Raw genomic sequence first — 26,962 nt, forward strand, 5'->3', positions numbered from 1 at the left:
GGGAATTATAGCCAACTTCTTCTTTTTCTTCTTTTAGAGTAAACTTCTTTCTTTTTCATTTCTTGATATAGACCAAGGATGAAATTTGGCAATTGTTTTTAAACACATTCTTGTGCTTTTATGGGGTATAGCTTGAAACATGTCAGAGGGATGTACCATCTTTGCAATCTTTAAACAATAATGTTAGAAATATTTTCATCCACTTACACAATTAATAAGCTAAAAAATTTTGAATATAACTAAATTTCTCCAAATATTTAAACATTGATTGAAAACTTAATTAAATGTTGTATAACTTCATATATCAGTTTCTCTTAAAAGCTTTAAACTGCTTAAAAGATTATAAAAGCTGATTTAGCTAAATTAATTTAAAAATTCCAGTAGTCATAATGGAATTATGACCATTTTATTTATTTGCCATAGAGAAGTTTTGATAAGAGGGTATCTGTCAGATGGGTGGGGATTTTGCTCTTTAGTATGTGGAGTAGTAGTATTTTTGCTCTTTAGTATGTGGAGGGCTCCCCAGGCATTGGTGAGAGAAGCTACACTCTGGGTCTTTTCCACATTGATAGTGAGCTTCTGAAGATACGTTAAGCTGGTTTTATGCTTAGACCCCAAAGTGGTGTGAAATCATTTAAAAAACTTAATTTAGTCAAATAATTAGTCGAGAATAGACTTTTCTTATGATTTTTAAGTATCTGATCATTTGCAGATATTTAACGTTTTCATTAAAAATAAATGCTCATTTAACTGAAGCACATTTATGGAAAACATAATTGAATGTATTGGCCTTCCTAAGAATGGACCTATAATTACAAATTGTATAAAATGAGAATGGTGAGTTAGAGAACAGATAAAAGCCCTTCTGCCAACAGATGCATAGTGAAAATTATTCCGAGATTGAAAATTACCATATATCCTGGCTCTCTTATCACTTCCTGGTTGCCTTTTGGTGTGAAACTTCAACATTCTGAGTCCTGATCCCTCATCTGTAAAATGAAATGATAACTAATGTCTTACATGGTGGTAAGGGATTAAATTAGATAATAAATGTAATAGTACCTGCACAATGCAAGTCCATATGTTATCATCTGCTTTGAGTAGCTAACATGTACAAGTATGACTAGATAATAATCATAACAGCTGATGAGACTTTATTTCTCCAAATTCAAGATGAACTTGAAGTGAATATGAATGGATAAGAACTATTTTATTATAACATAAGATGACTTCTGGCCGGGCGCGGTGGCTCACGCCTGTAATCCCAGCACTTTGGGAGGCCGAGACGGGCGGATCACGAGGTCAGGAGATCGAGACCATCCTGGCTAACACGGTGAAACCCCGTATCTACTAAAAAACACAAAAAAATTAGCCAGGCGAGGTCGCGGGCGCCTGTAGTCCCAGCTACTCGGGAGGCTGAGGCAGGGGAATGGCGTGAACCCGGGAGGTGGAGCTTGCAGTGAGCCGAGATCCGGCCACTGCACTCCAGCCTGGGTAATAGTGAGACTCCGTCTCAAAAAAAAAAAAAAAAAAAAAAAAAGATGACTTCCATGGAGGGTGAATGGTCAGAAGTAACATCACTAATTCTTCTTGTTTTTTTAGGTGTCATAAACTTTCTAAGATAGTACCTTTCCTGAAGACTATGAGTTTCTGTGCACCCTAGGACCTCTATAGAAGTTAGATAATTCTTGATGAAGTTAAACAATCATATTTTAAGAAACTCCTCAAATCAAGAGTAAATAAAAACAAGAGTAGCCTTAAAATTTACTGCAGAGTACATTAATACAGTTCAAATCTAAATATCTGCTCTTCCATTTCTGTGACTTTTCGTGCCATGCTGAAAATCTGGAATGGAAACTCTCAGCCATCTTGGTGATTTCCTAGTGCCCTGAGGATGGTTTCATTTAAAAGCATTTGAAGATTTAAGTTCTTTCTGAGATGTGCTCTTGTTTTCAGGAATAAAAGTGGCATTATGATGAGTTACTACGAAGTCCCTATTCATTTACCAGTTTTAGGCTTCCGAAAATTAGCTGTCATTTTTCAGCATTTAAATTCTTAAGCTTATAAAATGGACTTGTGTGGGACTCAATGATTAGTACTGTGTAGTTTACCTCCCACATACTTGCTGCTCTCCCTTTCACCTATGCATGCTGTCTTTTCTGTCTCAGATGCACTTCTGCAAAGGTTCAGACAATCATTGAGGTAGTAGAGAAAGGTCATGTAAAGTCTTTGAGGGTTTTGTCAGAACTTTGGCTTTTGCTTTGAATGACTTGAGGAATCATCAGATGTTTTTGAGCAGAAGAGTGAGATGATCTTCATTTAAAACTGAAACTCTGGTTACAATGTAAAGAACAGATGGTGAGGGACAAGGTTGGAAATAAAGACTAGTTGGGAAACTACTGAATTAGCCCAGCTGAGAGACAATAGTGGCTGAAGTTGGTATACTACGGAGATTCTGGATGTATTTCGGAGTTGGGGCCAAAAATACTGACAGATTGGATGTGAGAATGACTTGGAGATTAACATGATTAAAAATAATTTTGGACTAAGAAAACTGAAAAGAATGGAATTGTGGTGTACTGACAAGGGTATAACTGATGAAAACCAGGCCTTAAGAGGAGGATGTCAAGAGTTAGGATTTAGATGTGTTAAGTTTGAACTGCCTATTAGACATCCAAATAAGGCTGTCCTGTGTGTTTTGGATATGTCTGGAATTTGGAGGGTAAGGTACGTAAAGACGACAGGCAAGGGTGGGCAGGGTGCTATTTTATATAGGATTATAAGGGAAGACTTCTTTGCCAGTGTAACATGTAAGAACAGATTTGAAGAAAAGAAATAAATTAATAACACTTTTACACTGTTGGTGGGACTGTAAACTAGTTCAACCATTATGGAAAACAGTATGGCGATTCCTCAAGGATCTAGAACTAGATGTACCATATGACCCAGCCATCCCATTACTGGGGATATACCCAAAGGATTATAAATTATGCTGCTATAAAGACACATGCACACGTATGTTTATTGCAGCACTATTCACAATAGCAAAGACTTGGAATCAACCCAAATGTCCATCAGTGACAGATTGGATTAAGAAAATGTGGCACATATACACCATGGAATACTATGCAGCCATAAAAAAGGATGAGTTTGCGTCCTTTGTAGGGACATGGATGCAGCTGGAAACCATCATTCTTAGCAAACTATCACAAGAACAGAAAACCAAACACCGCATGTTCTCACTCATAGGTGGGAACTGAACAATGAGATCCCTTGGACTCAGGAAGGGGAACATCACACACCGGGGCCTATCATGGGGAGGGGGGAGGGGGGAGGGATTGCATTGGGAGTTATACCTGATGTAAATGACGAGTTGATGGGTGCAGCAGACCAACATGGCACAAGTATACCCATGTAACAAACCTGCACGTTATGCACATGTACCCTACAACTTAAAGTATAATAATAATAAATAAATTAAAAAAAAAAGAAATAAATTAATAACTAGAACTATCAATCTGGGAGTTTTGGGTGATCTATGTAGTATTTTGTAGCCACTTGACTGGATGAGATTGCCTAGGCAGTTAGTGTAGGTACAGACTAAAGAAGTCCAAGGACAGAGCCATGGGATTCTCCCACATTTAGAGGTTGGAAAAATTAGAAGCAATCAACAGAGGAAGTTGAGGAGCAGTCAGTATAGTGTTAGGCAAACCATGAGGGAGTGGTGTCCTAGAAACCAAGTGAAGAAAGTTTTTCCAGAAAGAAGGAGTAAAGCACTCTGACAAACACTACAGAGAAGTTATATGAGAACTGAGAAATGGAAATTAAATTGGGCAATGTAAAGATCATTGTGATTTTGATGGAATCTATTTCTGTGATCTGGGCTCAGCTTACGAGCCCAGGGAAAGCTTCTTGTTTCTGATTGTATATGATTCCTGATAATCATTATTCTTCATGTTTAGCTACTAGGTTATAAAGAATAGTTTTCTTTTACATCACTTAGAGGGATTAGAGTTGTGGGTACCCTTGGTAGACTAGTAATTTGATGCCCTTTCAAAATGATATTATTGAAATAGTTAAGATGAGAAGGAACTTATTTTAATGTACCATATAAATTGGCCCCCAGACAGCTACCCATCTAGCTCACTCCTTAACAGAGCTCTCACCCAAATGGCCACTCATAGTGACAGATGGTTGAAGTAGTATATAAAGGCATGGGAGGTGGAAGGAGCAATGGGCCAATAATCAAGAGATGTGAGCCCTGGCCTGGGCCCTGTCACTGCCCAACTCTTCTATCTGCAACTATTAGCAAGTTATTTGATCTTTATGGATAGTACTCTTCTTAGAATTGAATTAAATAATCTTTAATATCATCTTTAAATTCTAAAAAGAAGGCACTCTCATTATCAATCATATACGCATATTATTGAAAGAGATGTAGCTACAGGAAGAGGGGAAATAACACACTGAAGAAAAATGCTGAATGTCTCTTATATCTAAAATGAATGCTGGGCCCATCTTCCCAGCTGCTGCCAGCCCAGAACACCTGAGACACATTAGTTCATTTAGCAGAGAGCTTTACATCACCTTCAGGTGTTCATTGTGAATCCCCTCTGAGATTGTTCTAGTAAGAATGTCTTGGGCTCTTTCTGGGAGAGAGAAGAGTCTCTGTCCCTAGGTTATTCTTGCCTGGAAGGCTAGTTTTAAAGTTAATAGAAAGATTTTCCAGATGCAGCAGTCTCTGGGTTTTCTGACTGTCTATGCAGTTCTAGGTGTGGAACTATATATTCCTGCATCTTTCACCTCAGTCTGCTGCTGACTGCTCAGAGTGACCTAAAGGCTTGCATCCCACTCCTGGCCAAGCTGATCGAAACACTAATTTTAGTTATGACATGAGCCAGTTATGGCATAAACAATCCTTTATCCACAAAGTATATTTAAATCTCCTGAGGATGACTATATGCTAACTTCATAACCTAGAGAGGGCAACAATACATGCTGTGTAAACACATCACATTGTAATGAATCGAACTGAATTTATTAGAATCCATTATGTCCCTCAGGACCAGAAATGTTCTGGCTAAGAAGCAAGAGTCACATAGGTGATTTTGCCAGACCCTAGCACAAATAGAAATCAAATAATTTGTGCGAATTGAACTGTTAAACTGAATTTCTTCCATGGAGACCTATTTTATGTCTTAATTGGCTCAAAATAAATGTATTACATCATTGTCTCGGTAAAGATTCTTTGTTAATGTCTACTTTTCCTTATGCCCTATTCTATCCAAACACATATGATTCTTGCCCATGCATTTAGCAAATATGAGAATTGACCATTTTCAATTGTTTTGGCATTCATGAGGATGTTGATAAAGGTAGGGGTTGGGGGCAGAGCTGATTCTTTAATGATTTTCTGCAAATGAACGTTGGCTAAGTTACAACAGAATTAATGTGGAATTAAATATTACAGTAAGGCTATTATCAAAAGAGGTCACAGTGATGAATGGCATATTTAAATGAGACCACCAGAAGGAATTAGAGCTGAAGCCTATTAATCCCAGTCAGTCTGCAAGACTCCATTTTTATGTAGATTAAGCTATATTTCAGGTTGATAAATCATCATGACGTACTCTGTGACAAGAGCCAAATTTCTTTCCCTTTCTTTATTTCTGTGTGGTTAGGGCTACAGCTGGGTGGATACAGTTTAGTGAGAACTTCCCTGTAATGGGCAGCACTGATTGAGATGAGTGGCAGATGATGATTTAGTTCATATTGTTGGACCTCTGGTTTGACTTCCTTTCCTTTTAGCCAGTGAATTTGGAGCTGCCAATAATTGCGGAATTATTTATGTGTTTTTTCTTGTGTGTGTGTGTTGGCACTGTGTGCTGTTCTTATTCCTGCTGCTTTTCCTTAGAAATCCAGTTGCACTTCCCAGATTTTCTTTTTCTCTTTGGAAAACTTGGTGCAATTAATGTATTTTCCCTTCCTTAAATTAAGTGAAATTTAATAAAATATTTCTGGAAAAACTGGTGTGCTTTATTTTTAGGTTCCAATTAAACCACTGTAAACATAACACAGATAAAGTCCATGTTACTCGCCCAACTGAAAATGGTTGCTCCAGAACATGTGATGGAAATGGGATGATGGATAACACAGCTGGGAGCGAGGGCACCTAGCTTAGCCCTACACTAACCAGCCCTCTGACCTTGGACAAATCACTAAAATTAAAACATACAGCATAGTACATTGTGCATGATAGGTTCTCAATGAATATTTAGTATTAGGTGGAGTGTACTGAACTCCTCTAATTCCAGACTTCCTTCTAAATTAAGCATCATATCTTGCATGGATGGAAAATGTGACAGCAGCAATTGACCCACCTGCCTACAAAAATGAGCCTGCTGGCTCTCACTGGTCTCGACAGATTCACGGTATGAACAACTTCCTAGCTTAATTTAGCATTATTTCGATTTTTAAAGTTTTTGAGAATACTTTAATCTCTTTTATAGTAGTAGTCCCTGCAGCCTAGGAAGAACAGGCATTGTTATTCACCTGAGGAAGAACCAGAGCAGCAGATATTTGTGGCTTCTCCAAACGGAAGCACAATTCTAGTGCTTCAGCTCTCCTGAAGTACAAGAACTCTGATCCCCAATGTATAGGGCTGTGTACTGTCCTGTGCTGCTACTAACCCAGGTTGTAACTGTTTCCTTGCAAAACAACTTGGGGGGTAATATTATTTCATGAGAAAAAAAAAACGTGGTCAATGAGAATTAATTACCTTTTGGTCTTGAGGGCCATGGACATCTGAGAGGGGTTGAAATTGGGGTTTGCCACGGTATTCCTTACCATCATTGTTGCTTGGGTGTGCTTCTTGTCATTTACCATACCTCTAACTGACCCATTGAGCAGTGAATGGGCTGGGGAAGGCAGGAAACTGGCTTGTTCCCCAGAAGCATCACATTGTGGTTGTAGCATGACCCAGTTATGTCATGAGCAGCATGTCTCACAGAGGGAAATAGCTTGGAGCCTGGCCAGGGCAGGAGAGAAGCCACATGGTCGGTGAGTACTGGATGCTCTCTCTGTGGCAGGAAGCAGCCTCCTAGCTGTGTGCCATCTTGGGAGCTTGCAATATTGCCAAAACAAAGTAAGGGCCTTCTTGTTTATAGAGGTAACTTTATAAGGACTGTTGTAATTCTTCACTAAATATATATGACCTTCACCTGATATGGGTATCTGAGATTCCCTTGTTGGAGAACAAAGACTTTTGATTGTATTGCTGGAGTCTAGGCATAGAGTGCAAAACCCCTGGTACAGAGAACATGTTGAGTTTAAAGTTATTCACATCAGGGAAGTGTACATGACTGATTGCACTAATTTCAGAAGGAGGGTGAAAGCTGGGATTCTCATGCATGTAAACACACACACACAGACACACACACTTCTACATACTCTTGTTTTTCTTAAGCTGTTTCCTCTGCCTAGAATCTTACTATGCCTAATTTCTAGTCATCTCTCCAGACAGGGCTCAGAGCTTACCCACCTTGTGATGTCTTCCTTCTTTCCCATCTTGTTGCCTGGTTTGAGTTTACCCTCTTCCTCTGGGCTTCTACTGTACCCCATGCATGTTTCTACTGTGGCATGTATTATGCTATATTTTCATACATGATTTTTCTCAAGCATGTTCACAGATGTACCTTTATAGAAAGCATTCTTTTTTGTTTAAGTTTTGAGATTGTATTTGACTTATTAAATTTAAAAATGTAAAAATCTACTTCTGGGAACATAATTTTTAGAGTTAATGGAAAGGAACACGAGACATCTATATATTCATTAACTGAAATCAATTTTATTGTCCTTCCTAGATTTCATAATAAGGTTTTCATAACATCCTGGATATTGATAAGATTCAGGTCCCAGCGTTCCCATGCTACTCTGAGCCATTTGCTTATGTCTTGCACCCGTATGATGCAAGGAGTCATGTCTCACATGAGGGGAACTCATGAAGACTTGTCAGTGGGACAGAACGACCCTCCAACCTGAGAGCAAGGTTCTCTTTTACTCCAGTGTCAGAGGTTGCTTGGTTCTCTAAAGAGATTCAGCTGGACTTCTAGACAGTTTGTTGGAACACAATTGAAATTAGAAACATTTGGAATATAGCTATGCAGTGATATGTGTAGGGAAGAGAGCTGTTGAGATGCTTATGGGTGAGGTAGCTGTTCCTCTGAAAGAGTAAGGAAAAGGAGCAGCCATGGGGATGGGGAGGCAAATTCAGCCTCACACAGAAGCCATTATTCTGTCCCTTCACAATTATAACTGTGATACCCACTGTCCTAATGAGTCAGCTGAGTCTCTGTCCTGCAAGTTCATAGATTTGACTTCCCCATGCCTGCGTACCAAGGCATTCTCAAATTGTGATTCTAAAATTCCTAGGAGTTCAAGGCTTAACCCTGATCACATCACCAGTGCTAAATTAACATGACATGATTGATTCTTCTAGACCTCTGCCCTTACTCTAAACCTAGCTATTCCACTAGCCAACCCATCACACTACTGTCTCCTCTAGCAGATGATTCGTACTCCACTCACTGATATTATTCTAGAATGTTGTGGAGAGGAGATCTTTAGCTCAAATATAGGAACTAAAAAAGTCCCATTGTTGGTCCTTATGTCACTTGTCTGTCTACATGCATCAATTTTAGAAGTCCAAATCTTACTTGGCTCTGAGTCTTTGTTCCCTCACTTCCTTAACTGAACTTCTGATCCGTGTCTTAGCTCACTTTCTGGACATGATATCTGGCCTATCTGACATACAGGATTTTTATAAACTCATGTAAATATCATTAGAAACTAGTAAAGGAGAGAGAGAATTGGTGAGAAGAGTGGGTCTCACAGTCTGGAAACTAATTTTCAATTGGCTACCATAGTTCCTTGATTCTGAAAAGCACACTTGTTTTCTACAATTGTGTATCTCTGAAATCAAGGTGTCCTGTAAATAATAATTAAATCTAATGCAGAAAGTATCTTTTCTTTCTGAAAAACTTTTAGTGCATCAGTGTGTTGAATCTGTGCTCAAATCTAAGAATGAAGAATGAAGGAAGTATTATATACCTGCAAGTATTTTGGTTATGTTGATTTGCTAGCCCTAAGGGCATTAAGGTATGTGGTACAGCTAGGAAAACTGAGATGAGTAAAGAGAAGAAAATCGGGGATCAGCCAGGGAGCATAAGGCTAGTTTTTCATTTTGACCTCCAATTCTTTCTTAATTATTTGCTCTGAGCATGTGAGCCTCCTTCCTGGATCTTGCATGCCTCAGGCTGCTTCTTTGTCTTTGTGGTTGAGGTTAGTGGAGGCTGTGTCTGAATTTAATATCCTGCTTTCTTATAGTGAGCTGATCCTTTCAAGGCACAGGTAATTCAGCAACACCTAAAATATGATTTGCCTTTGTGGGGGTTGGCGGTAGAGTTCCTATATACCAGAGCAAGTGCTTTATGGGTGTGTACAGTTTATAATTTAATTCTCAGAACAAACCTATGAAGTGGTAACTATTTTCTCAATTTTACATGTAAGGGCAGCAGGTCTAAAGATGCTCAGTACATTACCTGTTTTTGACCCAAGGAATTTTCAAAGAATTTAATGATGTTAGTCTCTGAAATCCATTTTATGGTCATTATCCTGACCCTCAATAGACCTTTATAGCACCCTAATTGGATATAGTGAAGATGAATATGTTCGCAGTCTCTCCCACATATGCATGACACACACACACACACACACACACACACACAATTTATCAGCAAATTTATTGAGAAAAATTTAGGTCTGGAGACAGGAGGTAGGGATATGAAAGTACCTGGTACATAGATATGGAGAAAGGAATTGAGTGCAGGCCAGAGAGCCTGCAATCTTCAGTACTGAGTCAGAACAGCTGTGTGCACACAGGATCGGAAGCCATTGCAATGCTGAAAACTGAGGAACAAGAAAGGATCCTGGGAGTCATCTAATATCTTTCCTGTTTTCAGACAGTTCCAGATTTAAGCTATTCTGAAAGCATTTATGTGGAATTTGAAATGAAATGTAGCTGCTTAGTCTTTAATAGAAGACAAACAAAATGCAGGAACTTGTGGGTCGATTCTGAACAAGGTATCTTTTTTTAATGCATCACACTGGTGGGTGAACACATATTTGAAAGGGCTTAGAATGCACACAAAGGCTCTGTGCTTTGACCTTGACTAATGTCAGAGAATGCAAATCCCCACAGTAAGAAACTACCACCCAGAATTATAAATAAAAAGGAAATGAGAAATAAATGAGCTACATTTTGGTATTTTGTGACAAATTCCCCAGATTGATTAGAAGAAAACCACACAAACCGGTCCTGGAATGTTGAGATCCATAACATGTGTATAAAATGCAAAAGTCAAGCTTCTTAATGCTTCTTTACGGGCTGCTTCTCTAAGGACTGCTTCTCCATGGGGTTGTCCCCCCAAAAAGTGTGTTTTGGGAAGTAAAAGAGAATCTTCACTCTAAGATCTTAGTTCTGCAGTGCTTAAATCCTTCTCACAGTGACAAACAGAGACCATAAATGATGCTTTTGAAGTTAGGTTTAATCTAAGAAAAGATTCTTAAGCTTTTAATAAGACTCTGGATAGAATAGCTGGATCAGGATTTTTTTTTTTTTTTTTTTTTTGTATATCATCTGAACGTCACTGAACAAAGCATTTGGAGACAGAGGAAGTGTAGGGCATTATTAACTGGAGGAAAAGTGATGACTTTTCCCTTTTTGTTCATTCTTAATAAATTATGTGCTTTCAGCTAAAATAAATGGGCTCAGGATTCATAACCATTTCACACTTCATGTTAACTCTTTTTTGTTGTTCCTCAGCTCCCTATGAGCCAAGTTCTTTATGAAGACTTGCTTTTATTACCTGAATTAATCTAGAGTTCTAGGTAGTAAGGATTATCCCCTGAAACCATGAATGAGAAAATGGATATAGGTGAGGTGCTTTTCCTCTGCTGCTTATCATAATTTACACTGATCTGGATTGCAAGTTTTAGGGGAGAATTTGTTCAGTTGTGTATTGGTAGATGTTTAACAACTGGCTCTCCAGAAAAGAAAAATAAATAAATAAAAAGAGAAAAAAATCCCCACTGATAACCGTGTTTGGCCATTTCCTTGGTATAAATACTCTCACCAGTGTTGAATTAACCTACCAGTGCTTTAATAACTGGCCAAACATTGCCAATTGAGAATTGTTAGAACTGACTTTGACCTTTCATTACCTCTTTTAGTTTTGCTTCTCAAAATTCTCTCAATTAAAATTTGAAAGATCATTCCAATAAGCGGAAACCACCACTGCCATCACCACCACCACACTACATTAAGTCAAGCAAAATCACTATGTACCCATAGGTATGTGCAATTATCACGTCACCTACAATTTTTAAAAAATAAAACATGCAAAAAAAAAGTCAAACTGAATATTGAACCTTGCAACACATCACTAGGGAATACAGTATGTCTTATTTAAACTTGCCTATAAGTTTTTGGATATACTGTATGTTATAGAAACTTAACTCTTGTTTATATCAATTAACCCTATGGTAAAATTGTGTCTTTAATGCAGTACATTGTTTCCCTTGAAGTCAAACTTTTCAAAAACCTATTGACAATATTAAGTGAGGACTCACTGTATACCCTAGTTTACTTTTATGTCTATTTAAGGGCCACAGAGAGTATCAAAAATATAAGCCCAGTCCTCACTTCTGGATGGCTGTGAATAATAAAACATATCCTCTTCTTTATTTTTTTTTAAGTTCAAGCAATTTTTACATAAACAAAAGTGATTTATTGCCTTTAACCAAAAGTCTGTATTTTGGCAGGAATATTGAGTTCATCGTTGTACAGTTCTAACCCCTGAGTGCCTGCTTACTCTGCCTGAAATACTCCCTTGCACTTTCTGCCTGTCACAGATGACTCTTCTTCTTGGTCATCAGCCAAAAAAGAACACAAGATGCTTAGCTGGTGAAGTAACCTGTTGATTTTAGCTTTGACCTTTTAAACCTCAGTTAGTTTTTATTATTTGGTTTGTTCAGGAATAGGGCAACATTCTTGATGACCATACACTCAGTGGTCAGCTAGGGCAATAACATTGATGCTCCTGTAATTGCCAAGCAATGCAAAGGAAGTGATAAAGAATACTCATGGCTAGACTTCAGGCAGCTAGGGCAGGAGGGTACAGTTTGGAAATGATGGCTGCTTGGTTCGTGTTAGCACAAGAGTCAGGCAGAAGAGCATTTAGGGAGAAATTAGAGGAATAAGATTGCATGTGTCAGTCCAGGATAACATAGTCTAGATAAACTTTGTATCTCTAGTCCTAATTATTAACTTAATGGCTTTACATTATCTCTTTGGCTTAGAAACCTGGTTATTTCCATGGAAACAGGGCTAAAATATCAGGGCATAAATAAGGAGAGTCTATATGTGTTATCCTGATAGGGTGGTATATGAGTTTATTCTTGCATTGCTATAAAGAACTACCCAAGACTAGAGAGTTTATATAAAAAAAGAGGTTTAATTGATTCACAGTTCTGCAGACTGTATAGGAAGCACAGTTGGGAAGGCCTCAGGAAACTTCCAATCATGGCAGAAGTTGAAGGGGAAGCAGGCATGTCTTACATGGCTGGAGAAGAAGGAAGAAAGGGAGGGGAGAGGTGTCATACACTTTTAAACAACCAGATTGTATGAGAACTCACTCACTATCATGAGAACAGCAAGGGAGAAGTCCACCCTTGTGATCTACATTATCTCCCACCGGGCCCCTTCTTCAACACTGGGGATCACAATTTGACATGAGATTTGGTTGAGAACACAAATTCAAACCATATATTTGCAACCCTGCCCCTTCCCAAATCTCATGCCCTTCTCACACTGCAGAATGCAATCAACCCTTCTCAACAGTCCCCCAAGTCTTAACTCATCTCATTATCAGTATTAACACAGAAGTCCACAGTCCAAATTCTCATCTGAGACAAGGCAAGTCCCTTCTGCCTGTGAGACTGTAAAAATCAAAAACAAACAAGTTAATACAAGATCAATGAAGGCACAGTGATTGGCTAAATACTCTCATTCCAAAAGGGAGAAATAGACCAAAACAAAGGGATACAAGCCCCATGCAAATCTGAAACCCAGCAAGGCAGTCATTAAATATTAAATCTCCAAAATAATCTCCTTTGACTCCATGTCTCACACCCATGTCACACTGATGCAAGGGGTGGGCTCCCAAGGACTTTTGCAGCTCTGTCCCTGTGACTGTGCAGGGTATGGCCCCTGCAGCTGTTTTCAAAGGCTGGAATTTGGTGTCTGTGTCTTTTCTAGGTGCATGGGGCAAGCTGTTGGTGGATCTACCATTTTGGGGTCTGGAGGATAGTGACCTTCTTCTCACAGCTCCTCTAGGCAATTCCCTAGTGGGGACTTTGTGTTGGGGCTTCAACCCTACATTTTTGCCTCACACTGCCCTACTAGAGATTCTCCATGAGGGCTCCATCCCTGCAGCAGACTTCTGCCTGGATATCCAGGTTTTTCCTTTCATCATCTGAAATCTAGTTGGAAGCTCCCAAGCCTCAACTTTTGCCCTCTGCCCGCTCATAGGCTTAACACCACGTGAAGGCTGCCAAGGCTTATGGTTTGCACCATCTGGAGAAGAAGTCTGAGGCATATCTAGGGCTGTTTTAGCAATAGTTGGAGTTGGAGCAGGTGGGCCACAAAGAGCAGTGTCCTGAGGGCAGCAGGGCTATAGGCCTGTCCCTGGAAACCATTCTTCCCTCCTAGGCCTCCAGGCCTGTGATGGGAGGGGCTGCCACAAAGGTCTCTGAAATGCCTTCAAGGCATTTTCCCCATTGTCTTGGCTATTAACATTCAGCTCCTCTTTACTTATGCAAATTTCTGAAGTGACTTGAATTCCTCTCCCAAACATGGGGAGAGGAATTCTACATGGTCAGACTGAAAATTTCCTAAGCTTTTATTCCCTGTTTCCCTTTGAAATATAAGTTCCAGTTTTAGCTAACTTCTTTGCTTATGTATATGACCACACATGAAGCAATCACACCAAATCTTGAATGCTTTGCTGTTTAGATTTTTTTTCTACCTGGTACCCTAAATCACCACTCTTGAGTTCAAAGTTCCACAGGTTCCTTGAGCAGGAGCAGAATGCCACCAGTCTCTTTGCTAAAGCTTAGCAAGAGTTTCTTTTACTCCAGGTCCCAATAAGTTCCTCATCTCCTTCTGAGACAACCTCAGCCTGGACTTCAATGTCCATGTCACTCTGAGCACTTTGGTCAAAACAATTTAACAAATCTCTAGGAAGTTCCAAACTTTCCCTCATATTCCTGTCTTCTTCTGAGCCTTCCAAACTGTTTGAACCTCTGTCTGTTGTCCAGTTCCAAAGTTGCTTTCACATTTACAGTTATTTTTACAGCAATACCCCACTTTCTAGTATGAATTTTCTGTATTGATCTGTTCTCACATTGCTGTAAATAACTAACTGAGACTGAGTAATTTATAAAGAAAAGAGGTTTAATTGATTCACAGTTCTGCAGGCTGTACAGGAAGCACAGCTTGGGAGGCCTCAGGAAACTTACAATCATGGCAGAAGGTGAAGGGGAAGTAAGCATGTCTTACATGGCCAGAGAAGGAGGAAGAGAGAGAGGGGAGCGGTGCCACACACTTTGAAGCAACAAAATCTTGTGAGAACTCACTATCATGAGAACAGCAAGGAGGATGTCTGCCCCCATGATCCAATCACCTCCTACGAGCCCCCTCCTCCAATATTGAGGATTACAATTCAACATGCGATTTGGGCAGAAACACAAATTCAAACTATATCAGGTGACCAACTTGTTCCTGTTTGTCTATAAAAATGGAAAATATTTCTCCACATCCTCTCCAGCACGTGTTGTTTCCTGACTTTTTAATGATCGCCATTCTAACTGGTGTGAGATGGTATCTCATTGTGGTTTTGATTTGCATTTCTCTGATGGCAAGTGATGATGAGCATTTTTTCATGTGTCTGTTGGTTGTATGAATGTCTTCTTTTGAGAAGTGTCTGTTCATATCCTTTGCCCACTTTTTGATGGGGTTGTTTGTTTTTTTCTTGTAAATTTGTTTGAGTTCTTTGTAGGTTCTGGATATTAGCCCTTTGTCAGATAAGTAGATTGCAAAAATTTTCTCCCATTCTCTAGGTTGCCTGTTCACTCTGATAGTAGTTTCTTTTGCTGTGCAGAAGCTCTTTAGTTTAATGAGATCCCATTTGTCAATTTTGGCTTTTGCTGCCATTGCTTTTGGTGTTTTAGACATGAAGTCTTTGCCCATGCCTATGTCCTGAATGGTACTTGACGAGTTGATGGGTGCAGCACACCAACATGGCACAAGTATACATATGTAACAAACCTGCACGTTATGCACAGGTACCCTAGAACTTAAAGTATAATAATAATTAAATAAATAAATAAATAAATAATGGAAAATATTTTTCCCATTTTAGAACTGAAAACACCTTGTTCTGGAAATGCTCTCCATTCACAGGAAAACAGGAACAGTTGATACCCTAGATCCTGAGCATTCAGATCACATTCCCATAGTAAGTGTATGTTTGCATGTGCATGTGTGCACTTATTGAATCAGATTTATAAACTACTATATGACACATCCATCAATTAACATTTTGGGGTGTACAATTGTTTAATCAGATATTATCTATATGTTTATGCCATAATTAAGTCCATAAATTTTCAACTTGTCAAAAAATATGTCATGAGGGACTTGTTTTTCTGACATCAGGATATAATAAATCAATATATCAGTTGTGCCATTGCAACAGACACATTAAAAATGACATAAATGTCATAAAATAATATTTTTGAAAATTTGACAGAAATTAATATTAAACTCTCTGTTCAATAGAATATAGAACCTCCTAGGCCTATAGGCCTCTTTTCAATTTGCTATCATTTACTTTTTACTTTACTATCAGTTTTGTGCTTTTAAAGAATACGTGGCTTTGCAATTTAGGCAGAACTTGTGTTAAATCTTGTATCTTCCACTTGTACAACTCATAACCTCTATTTCAAACCATTCTATCTTTCATTTCCTCTATAAAGTTGTGCTCTTTTGAAGACATATTTGAGATAATACATGTAAAAGGTTTGATCCATAGTATATGTTCAATAAACATTAGTTTACTTCCTTCATTTTTAAAAAGCTAGTACCATGTTTGGCCATATCCTGTTTTGTAATCTTCTCATAATTCTTTTGTAATGATTGATGATGGTTTTGTAAAAATATAGGTCAGCTAGTGATATGACAGATAGGACAGTAATTTATAAAGCAAAACTTTTATTCTCATAACACTAGTGCATAAAATACTAATAACAAATGTATCTGATTACTGCCCAATGTGAGACTAAGGATTGAATACTATTCTGTGCTCTTTCATTTTCATTCTGAAAATGAAAACATTTACTTGAGATGTGAATATGCTTTTGATGACAATAATGAATCCTTTCTTTCATGTTCATACTAAACTATTTTTTAATATTATTTAAATACTGGTGCATCTTAACAAGCTGACTCTAATTACAGTACACTAAGTCAAGGTACCAGCCCCTGATTGATTAATTACTTGGTTGACTTGACTGAAGTTTGTCAAAGTTAACTCTCAGTATATTTGTAGAGCCAGTAATGAAAATGAGTGGGGGATACTAAATACAAATACTAAATAAAATAAGATATTAAAGATATGTTTAGTTTATACAAACTTCTCATTTTAAAGAAGAAACAAAAAAGTAAGTGTCAGAAGGAGCAGTTCCAAAATCACACAGAGATTTAGCAACAATTAGGAAAAAAATTAAGAATCTTGGCATCCTAATCAACACTGTCTCCACAACATTTTATATTTTATAAAAGAGATTCAGTGAGAAGCTTGAAAACAATGTCTTTTTTTTCCAATATTCAGAACACATAAATTTTTTTCAAGAAAATATGTATTCTAAAATTATCAAATACAGGGTCACTAATTAGCAGAGTGGAAGGAAACAACTACATTCTCGTTGGAACAGAGTTACTCTACTAATTGGGTTTTAGGGGTTGTTGCCCTGGCCAATTGACTGCTAACCCCTGCAGACAATGGTATTATGTGATAGGTATCTATTCTTACTCCGTGTCCAGTTACATTAATTGACTGATGTTGATAAATCTTTATTTAATCACATCACAAGAAATAAGAAAAATGGTCTATTTTAGAATATCAGAATAAGAGCCTTTTCCCAATGCAAACCAAGAGGATTGTAGCTCAAAATATCTATCATTATCTTAAAAAGTGATCTTCTTAATGAATATTATAATTGAATTTAGTACCAATAACCAGAAGAAAATTATACAAATTTAGTTATTAAAGGAGATTATGTTTATATTCTCCAAGAGAGTTGTGCAAAGTTGCAATGAGAACTAAGAAAATACAGAGAGAAGAAAAAAGGATGCATTACTGAAATTCTCAATAGAAAAAAAATAGACCAACCTGGACCTGAAAAGAACAAGATGAAGGCTGAGGGACCCATGAGAAGGGTGGCGTTGGGGGGATGTTGGTGAAATTCACCAAAAAAATGGATTTTGGGAGGCAGAGCAGCTTATTTGAAAAGGTTGGGTCATAAGGAGTATGTATTTTAGATGTGTTAAAATCTTATCACATGAAGTTACATAAACATATTACTGAGGTGGGAAAGTTCAATAGACAGTATAAGTCATGGGCATTGAGATTAAGGTAGAGAATGCAGTTGCAGCAATATCTTCCAGAGTCATTGATATTTGCATGATACCATATTCCCACCATGTATCAAACCATGTATGTTATAATAAATTACCTTGTCCAGACTCTCCAGGGATTTGCTCATACTTCAGTAGAGGAAGCAGACAAATCAGTGAAAATAGAGAGTGATAAAAATCATGATAAAATAATATATAAATGTCCTCTGGGATCCAAAGGGAGAAATTGCCTCTAATTTGATATTAGAATGGAGCATAGAAATTTGTTCATTGCAGAGTGGTGGAAGAGCAGACCGGGGAGAAGACCAGAGTTGGTAAAGCCATGGAGGTGGAAAAGAAAACACAAGATTTTGAAGGAGCTTATTATGGATTCATCATGGATGGTAAAGAGTAAATCAAATAACATGAACTGAAGAGATAGCCAGTAGTACCTTGTGAAAGTTGTTGTTAGTCCTATAAAGAATTTGAACTTGTTTTTGTTGGGGCAATCATTAAATCATTTTCATCAGAGAAGTGACATGATCAGATTTGCATCTCAGGAAGTTCAGTTAGGCTTTATGAGAAATGAACTAGAGGGAAACAAGCAGAAATTAGAAAGACTAGACAAGAGACCATTGCAAAAATCTAGGCAGGTGGTGATGATGGCTTGAAACAAGAATTTTGATAGTTATTTAGGGGGTAGAATTAGTAGACTAGGTGAATGAATGAATATAAAGACCAGAGAATAATAATAATTCACATCTAACACACAGGTTGTGGCATGATGGGGTCATTCATCGAGATAGTGATAACAAGTAACTAAGTAAAGAAAGAAGGATGTGATCTTGAACATACTGAGTTTGAGGTACTCATGAGAATCACGAGTTATTACCTTGACATATGCATTTGGAACAAAGTAGAAAGGCATGAGATGAAGTACAGACTAGGACTTATTACTAAGCTTTAGTTTTTAGGGTTTTTTAAAAGCCTCAAAAGTAAATTAAATCTACTATGAAGAGCATGAAGAATGAGGAAAGAAGAGGTCTTCATGCAAAACCCTGAGAAACCCTAACATTATAGGCAGAGGTAGAGAAACATAACCTGTAATGGATTTAGAGGAGCCATCTATGTAGGAAGAAAACCAGAGAAATGTGGTGGTACAAGCTTGAATGTAGATAAAGTGGACAGTTGACTCTACCTTGAGGTGGAATAATACTGGGTAGATATAATAAAGGAAATCGGGGGCAAAAATTTAAAAATTATGGTAAGATTGTTGCAGTGATCAGAAAATGGTAGCTAAGAGAGCCAAAGAAAGAAAGACATGAGGCAATAAAAAAAAAAGTGTCAAATCCCAGAAATTCTCAATAATGTCAAGATATAGGTAAAGAGAGTAACAGAGTATAAGAAAGATAAATATTGTGGTAAAGAGTTTTTTTCATATATATGCATTTAAAATTTCTACAAATAATGTATACAGACATTCTTATTGAAAGCAATTCAGGACATACAGAACTACAAAGGATGAAACATTAAAATGTCTCCTTATTATCCTCATTATTAACCTTTTTCCCAAAGAAATCACTCTCAGCACTTTATCCTTTTGGAAAATTTCTATACATTTATACATACACACAGCTGTAAATATTTTATTTGCACAAAAATGGATTGTAATATCCTGATAAAAGTCCATTAAGGTACATTGTTAATTGACTTTTTTCATTTAACAATATGTTTCAGTAAACTTTCATATCAGTATATTTTTATCTACCTTATTCGTATAAATAATTGCATGATATCCTGTATTATGCAATGCCAATAATTTAGCCATTTCCTATTATTGGGCAATTAAGTTATTTGAGAACTGAATTTAAATGAAATGTTTCAGAAGTAAAATAACACTGGGTAGTAGCAATGTTTGGGGTGAGGGCAGTGAGTGGATGGCAGAAATAGGGTGGGGGAGGCATTGGTGATAAAAACACAGAGAGGAAGTTACCAGTTGTTCAGTGGCTTAAAACAAGGGGTACTGAGGGCACCTGGGGTGAAGACAGAAATGGAGCTGGGCCAAAGGGTGGTATGCTCTACACTAAAGGAAGCAATGGAGAAGGATGAATGACCAGGCGTATGATAGATATTAATGATGAGGAGGTATTCAAATTATATGATTAGGTAAAAAGAGCTGCAAGAGTTATTTTTCTTTGTTATTTTTCTTACTAAGGTCTAAATAGAAATATCCTAGAAAAATCACTAGAGAGAGGGTAATGAGAATGATGACCACTTCTTTGACCTAGAGGCAAGGAAAATGAAGGAGAAGAAGAAACGTTCATTTGAGACGCATTTATTACAATTTTTATCCTTCAGGCACTTCCAGATATCTTTTAAGGCCTGGAAGGGGCAAAACAATTCAGGAAGCAGTTGAAGATAAAGAGGTTTACAACGGAAGAGAAGATCCAGGTGCCTTCAGAGAAATGCTTGTGGTTAAAAAGAGATGAAGATGAGTATCCCTGGAAAGAGGAAGAGCCAGCCAGGTATGGTAGCTCATCCCTGTAATTCCAGCACTTTGGAAGGTGAAGGCTGAGGCAGGAGGACCACCTGAGGTCAAGAGTTCAAGACCAGCCTGGTCAACATGGTGAAACCCTGCCTCTACTGAAAAAAAAAAAAAAAAAAAAAAAATTAGCTGGGCATGGTGGTGGCTGTGTGTAATCCCAGCTACTCAGGAGGCTAAGGCAAGAGAATCACTTGAACCTAGAAGACAGAGGTTGCAGTGAGCCAAGATCGTGCCACTGCACTCCAGCCTGGGTGACAGAGCAAGGCTCCATCTCAAAAAACAAAAACAAAGAGAAAGAACCAAGCAATGTGGAGTTGAGAGAAGAGGCAGGATGTGAACAAGGGTGCTGGGAGTATGTGGGAGTATGAGGTGGTAGGTTGAGACAGCCTGCTGATTCCTCAACTTAGTCCTTCCATTGGCCAAGGAGGAAGTGGGAGTGAGTGGATTCAGGCCTCTTAAGTGTTATTCATGACCTGGAGAGAGGGTGCTCATGAGAAAAATTCCGGTTATAGCAAAGAGGCTGACAATTGAAACCAGTCCCTGCAACTGCCACTTTGCACTAGAAATAGCGCCTCTCTCCCGCAGGCGGCAATGATATAGGGAGCAGTGTCTCCATACCAGGGTCGTCTCTGCAAGTGATTCTCCCAGTCTGAGTGCAATTTCCTCATTTTAAAATAAGTGATTACACTAAATTATATCCATAGTCAAAAATAAAAGATTCCACATATTATCCTTTCGTGCATAAAATTTTCTTTCTTTTCTTTGTTTAGGAAAATTATACCATCAGCAAGACTGGCACCAGCAAGTAGTTCGCAGTGTTGATTGTTCTTGGTTTCGTAGGATTTTATAGGCGGTATGGCACTTATTTAAATGGATTTGTTTCTTTGCTACTCCTATTCCATGTTGGCTAGACAGCTTTCCTTGGGGTCTCTCATCTATTTCAGTGCCATTCCATTCATCACTCACAAATCATTAATTTGCCTGTGTTGTGTTACCTCCTGAGATTTTCTGTTTCTGAGTCAATAGAGTTGAGAGCTAATGTACATTTCACAAATATTGCTGGGAAAAGGGCTTGGAGCAAGAATTGAAGAGACTTTCTATTTTAGTATTGTAGGTACCATAATAACTCATTCCTTTTATATGAGCGTGGAAGAAGGGAACTGCCAGATTAGAGGCAAGTGCATCAAAATCATTCCTCCATGTATTCAGTCAGACAGAGTTCTGTTCAGCTGAACTTAAATCATAAGCAGTTATTGAGCACCAATAATATCCTTAGCATTGGGCTTGGCTAAGATAATGGAAGGAACATGAAACATGGTTTTTCTCTCAAAATAGTCACAATTAGTTGGAGAGACCAAAAACAACCATATAAACAGATAAATAAAGATCAAAAGTAAATAATATTAATTGTTAATAAAAGAAAAGGTATTACAAAGCAGAACTTAATGAACAAATAAATTATACAGATAGGAATTGCCATAGACTTTGAGAGGAAATGGGGATATTTCAGGCTATAATAAATAGTGAAGATTTTAAGGTAAAGTTTAGTGTTAGATCTTAGTGTCTTGAGTATATAGCTTAAAGTATGGGCAGGATTTGAACATATGAACAGAATTAGGAAGGAGCTATGCAAGGTGGCTGTTTGAGAAAGATCTGAACAAACACATTACGGTGAGAAATAGCACTGTACATTTGCAGTAGAGGACATATGAGTGGAAGCATTAGGAGTTGGAGTCAGATGATGGAGGCTACGGGAGAGAAGCCTGAGGGTTTTGGTTTACTCTATAAGCAGTCTTTGTTCAGGACAAGGGAAATAGAACTCTGATACAGAGAGACATTGTGAGTGTCAATAAGGAATGAATAGGGCTTGAAAGCAAGAAGACCATAAGATTGATGAGAATAGAGCAAAGTCCAAGGGAATAGGCCTGAACAGATGCAGTACAGTGGGAAAAGGCGAAAGAAACCCTGGGAAGAGGAGGACTGACTCACTCACAAATGCCTATCCTCTTTCTGCTTCCTACACATTATTCTCAGAGCCATTGTACTAGTTGATCTCTCCATCTGCCATAATCTTCTTTCATAGCTTTGCATAGTTTTTTTTTTTTTTGTCTTTCATGCTCTCAAAAAACTGTCTATAAAAGTGCCATACATTTTCTATCACATTCCACTGTCTTATTTTCTTCCTTATTCTTCATTCGTTCATTTTTTTTGCTTGCTTATAGTAATATGGCTCCCTTGAAAAAGCGTAAGCTCTTTGGGAGGCTGAGGCAGGAGAAGCACTTGAACCTGGGAGGTGGAGGTTGCTGTGAGCCGAGATCATGCCACTGCACTCCAGCCTGGGCGACAGGGTGAGACTCCGTCTCAAAACAACAACAACAACAACAAAGTGTTTTTAATCACTGCTAGTCACCTGGAGTACCTTAGTCATGCTGTTCTCTTCTTCCTACCCTTTTGTAAGGAAGTCATTCCACCTGTTGCAGAAACAGGATAACCTATGCTCAACCCTCCTGCTTAGAGGGTGTGGATGGTCTGGAACTCTAATTCTTCCAAATAAGGTTGCATTGGTGGCTGTTCATGAGACTAAAACACAAGCATGCTGAAATGTTCCAGATGCCTTCTATCCAATATTTTATTTGTAACCTGCAGAAGAGATGTAAATAAAGCTGACTTTTATCTTGATTCAGTCACTCCTCAGTTAATCACAAATGCCACAAATCACAAATGCAAGAGTTCAAACAGAACTCTTGCCTACAAAGTTCATAACTGTGATCTGCAGCACCCAGAATAATAGCTGGCACACAGTAGGTGCTTAATAAATACTTGTTGAGAAAAAAAGGTGCAATGATGTAAACATCATTTCTGAAGGCTGTAATTCACATTATTATCATATGTGTAATGTGTAATGATGAGACTGTGCTTAAAGAATTCCAAATTAAAGTCTTGATGCCAATGACTAGCCGAAAATATTACCCCTAGGAAAATTAAATGTTGTACCAAAAAATAAGAATCTTTATTCCATTAACTTAAGTGCCCATAGGACTGATGTAGAATTCCTTCAAATTTATTGAAAGAATGCTTCAGACAGGTTCTAATATACTAGCAGCAGTATCTCTAAGGTCTCCTTCCTTCCAATGCCAACACTCTTATGATTTTAAGTTACTGGTTTCATAATCCAAATCAATATTCTTTTTATATAAGTACTCAGCAAGGGTAGCCACACACTTATTCCACTAAAATTTCAAATATCTAATATTTATGAATGTTACCATGGGGAACAATATTCATAGCCTGTTTCAAGAACCACATAATTAAATATATCTCATAACTTTATATGCTTCAGTTTTTGTTTAAAGTTTTATGAGAGAAACCACTAATTTTTTTAAAAAACACACATTGAGGCACTTGTTAAGACTGAATCAAATTTCTTTAACATAATCTAACACTGTGCAGTGATAAGTTAGAAGTATAAATTGAATTTCATGTTAAACTGTGCATTTGTGATTAACTGAGGAGTGACTGAATCAAGATAAAAGTCAGTTTTATTTACATCTCTTATGCAGGTTACAAATAAAATATTGGATAGAAGGCATCTGGAACATTTCAGCATGCTTGTGTTTTAGTCTCACGAGCAGCCACCAACGCAACCTTATTTGGAAGAATTAGAGTTCAAGACCATCCACACCCTCTAAGCAGGAGGGTTGAGCATAGGTTATCCTGTTTCTGCAACAGGTGGAATGACTTCCTTACAAAAGGGTAGGAAGAAGAGAACAGCATGACTAATGTACTCCAGGTGACTAGTAGTGATTAATAACACTTTGTTGTTGTTATCGTTGTTTTGAGACGGAGTCTCACTCTGTCGCCCAGGCTGGAGTGCAGTGGCATGATCTCGGCTCACAGCAACCTCCACCTCCCAGGTTCAAGTGATTCTCCTGCCTCAGCCTCCCAAATAGCTAGAATGACAGGCATGCTCCACCACACCTGGCTAATTTTTGTATTTTTAGTAGAGATGAGGTTTTGCCATGTTGGCCAGGCTGGTCTCGGACTCCTGACCTCAGATGATCTTCCCGCCTCAGCCTCCCAAAGTGCTGAGATTACAGGCATGAACCACCATGCCTGGCCAAAAAATTGCCACTTAATCTAAGCAGAACTAAATTAGGTAGAAAAGTCAGAAACCTAATTTTGATCGCAAAAGAGTTTGCTCTTATTCATTCACTGCTATATGAAATATTTTTAGCAGAATTCTAAGCATGCCAGGATGATGTTTAAAAGGAAACTTAAACAATCCTTTTACAGAGATAACTGTGAGCTAAATTCACAGAAAGCTGTAATCGAGTGGTATGAGCATCTTCACTAAGAACATTATTTGAGAAGTATGGAGGTAGGAAGAACGATAAAGGAGAAAAAGAAATAGCTCAATAGGAAGAGAATATGGAACAAGCAAATCAGGGTTGAAAAAGGACTGTGTTTAACTTTACAATTTCGCTTCTAAAAGTCACTTTCTTTCAAAAAACAAAAACAAAAAATAAGGAAAATAACTATAAGCAGTGGTTCTCTTCTCCACTACAAGGTTCTGCAGTCTAGCTTAAGAAAATTCCCTTGATCTGGAAATAAGTTTGATAAAAATCCCATGGGGTAAAACTATTGTGAAGTGATTATGAGCTTTCTCTCCTAAAAGGACCAGCCACCAAAGTGTACAATAGCACAATCAGCTCAGCCTCTGTGAACTGCTTCAGGCGTGTCTCAGTGGATCCAGTGTAAGTGTTTTTACCATCGGGGAAAAAATGGTATTCCTTAGAAAATGAGGGTTCCACAGACTATTTAACATAGACATGAGAAGTGCTACAAGGCAGAAGAAGAAGTTATGGCTTGACCCTGTTAGATGATCTTCTGAGGTGTTTATTAATAAGTGATAGGTTGTGGTTTTTTTCAATGATACAGCAAGGATTTTTATCTTTTACAAGATATCAAAGGAGTTTGACTCTAATTTTCCCTGTGGATATTTGGTGGAGAGTCTCTAGATTATGGTGATAACAACACCTTAGATATTTATTCAAGAAGTGCCCCTTGTCCCTTCCTTCAGAGAATTCACAAATCTTTATTCAATTCTATCAGTCTCTGGCAAGGGAAATGCCATTTAGTCCAGTGAACAATTAATAAATGGTGCTCAGTAAGTGCTAGTTGATGATAATGATAATGATAATAATGATGAGATGATGATGATGGTAATAGACATCTTGATTCAAAAATATGTGTAATGTATCTGTATATATGTTTATGTATATATGTAAATATACATGTTTCAAATGCTCTTCAGCCTTGAAAATGAAGATTGCACATTTTTCTTTACCATATGTAAAGGAATGCTTTCAGTTTCTGGTTTTCTATGTAAAAATTCTAGAATATTTTATCATCAATGCTTGCACTTAGTTTTAATGAGCAGTCATTTCTCAGCTGCATATAAAATGCTTCAGTAAAATAAATAGAAAAAGTTATTAGTCTGTAGTTCTTGGTGCAAAAATGATTTTCCCCAAAATTGTAGGGATTAGAAAAGTATGGTAAAATAGTAGATTTTTAACTCCTATCCAAGCCATTAATCTCTTCTCAATCTTTAGGATTCTGTAAACTTTAACATGTACTGAGTTTACTCTTGAATACTCACAGTCACTTACTCTCCTTCAAGCTCTCTCAGCCACAAATAAGATAGACAGCTTTCATGTGTTGTTGGGAAATTTCCTCTTGTAGCATGGAGTTGTGCAGGCAAGAAATAACTCTTAAGACAGTCTGGGGAATGAGCCTAAAACATGGGCAGACAGAGGGTAATGTGAGACTGTATAGGGGGATGTTTGGGGGCATAATAAATAAAGGCAGAGTGGTACACAGACATATTTTTGTCCTAGGAAAATAATGTAATGTAAATTTAGTAAAAATATGTTCGCTATTTATTCCAATATATCTCACAATAAGCTAAGAGAAATACAAAATTTGATGTCTTGTAGTTAAAGAGTAAACAACAAGGACTGTAATTTTCATCTCCTTCAGTCAGCCTGCATAATAGGGAGAGCTATTACCAATTCATTCATTCATTTGACAACTACTAATTGAGCTTTAACTATGTGTCAAGCTTTGCAATAAGATCTGCTCTTTCAAGTCAGAATCAAACACTGTCCTTATCTGAAAGGAACTCCCAGCTTGAAGGGGAGGAGGTGTATACATATGCACTTAGGATATTGAGATAAGTGAGGAGGTGGTTTGTAAAGACCCCGGGAAGTATAAAGAATAAAAGCACCCATTTGTAAGATGGGGCATAAAGTGTCAAGGGCATCCACAGACAGGAGATGATAACCAAATTGAAGGATGAGTAGGAGTTTATCAAGCAGAGTGGAAAGGCCATTCCAGAATCAGAGGCTCCCGGGCACAGGCATGATGCAGCGGGGATGATTCAGGAAGCTACAGGGAGTCTGGTGCAATTGCAGTAGGTGTTGTCTTGAAGGCAGTGATAGGTTTTGAGGTTAGAAAAATAGGCAGGCACCAATTCACAGAAAACTTTTTTTTGTAAAGCTATAAATTTTGAGTATGAGGCAGTCCTTAACTGTATCAAATGTGAGGATATTTCTTAAAACCAC

The 26,962-nt window shown here is 37.9% G+C and overlaps 1 long non-coding RNA gene across 3 annotated transcripts in view; it reads left to right on the forward strand.

Annotated features, from left to right (window-relative positions):
• The window catches only part of LOC112611528, a 325,264-nt gene that overhangs the window by 234,925 nt on the left and 63,377 nt on the right, over nucleotides 1-26,962 (forward strand). For 2 of the 3 annotated variants that reach the window (XR_003116678.1, XR_003116677.1), the window contains 2 exons: nucleotides 20,153-20,319; nucleotides 21,110-21,192. This is a non-coding gene — a long non-coding RNA (uncharacterized LOC112611528). Of the gene's footprint in view, nucleotides 1-20,152; nucleotides 20,320-21,109; nucleotides 21,193-23,899; nucleotides 26,317-26,962 lie in introns of those variants that run through there. The other variant, XR_003116676.1, reaches the window with a different exon arrangement.

This window comes from Theropithecus gelada, chromosome 18, assembly GCF_003255815.1.
Source record: "Theropithecus gelada isolate Dixy chromosome 18, Tgel_1.0, whole genome shotgun sequence".
In the NCBI taxonomy this organism is placed as follows: Eukaryota; Metazoa; Chordata; class Mammalia; order Primates; family Cercopithecidae; genus Theropithecus; species Theropithecus gelada.